An 864-nucleotide genomic window follows, 5' to 3' on the forward strand; every position below is an offset into this window, starting at 1 on the left:
GGCCGCGCCGCCACAGCCAACCAGCAGCGGGCGGGGGCCGCGGGGTCCGCACACGCCCACGGGAGGGACCGCGAGAGGGTTCCCGTGCGGGCCACAGCCTTGGGTGGCGGTGCACGGCGTGCGGCGGTGCACAGCGTGCGGCTTTCCTGGGCCGCAGTAGCGGGAAGGGCAGCGCGAAAAGCCCGGCCATTCCCATACACGTGTAATAAAGTCCCGAGCGCGCCTGCCAGAACAACACGCCCGTGGCTGTTGTTCTGCGGGAAGGGGGATTGTAACCAAGTAGGGATCGACCTCTTCTCCGAGGTGACGAGCGACAGGGCATAGTCTTAAGATGCGCCAGGGGAGGTTTACGTTGAACATTGGGAAAAATCTCTTCACAGAAAGGGTGATTGGACATTGGAACGGGTTGCCCAGGAAGGTGGTGGAAATACCAACCCTAGAGGTGTTTAAGGAAACGACTGGACGTGGTACTTAGTGCCATGGTCTGTTTGACATCGTGGTATTCGCTTATAGGCTGGACTTGATAATCTCAGAGGTCTTTTAAAACCCAATTCATTCTGTGATTCTGAGGAAAAGTACCTTGTAACGAGGAGGGTAGCAGTCTGGCCGCTCTCCTCCAGCGGCAGCGCTGTACCCATGGCTCTGATCTCCCAGGAGCCGCGGTTGTTACCGCTCCGGCCCTCAGGACAGGGGAAAGGCATTGCCTCCTGCGAGACGCGGTCAGTACTGCGGGGACAATAGAACTACTCCTCGCCCCTGCCAGAGCGCCGGGCCCGCCGGCTGCTCCTCCCCGCGGCGGAGTCGCCTCGACCAACCCCGGCGGGCGGGCAGGGAGGCGCCTCCGCTCTGCGCCTGCCCGGCACC

The sequence above is a fragment of the Geospiza fortis genome, unplaced genomic scaffold (assembly GCF_000277835.1).
Source record: "Geospiza fortis unplaced genomic scaffold, GeoFor_1.0 scaffold403, whole genome shotgun sequence".
NCBI lineage: Eukaryota > Metazoa > Chordata > Aves > Passeriformes > Thraupidae > Geospiza > Geospiza fortis.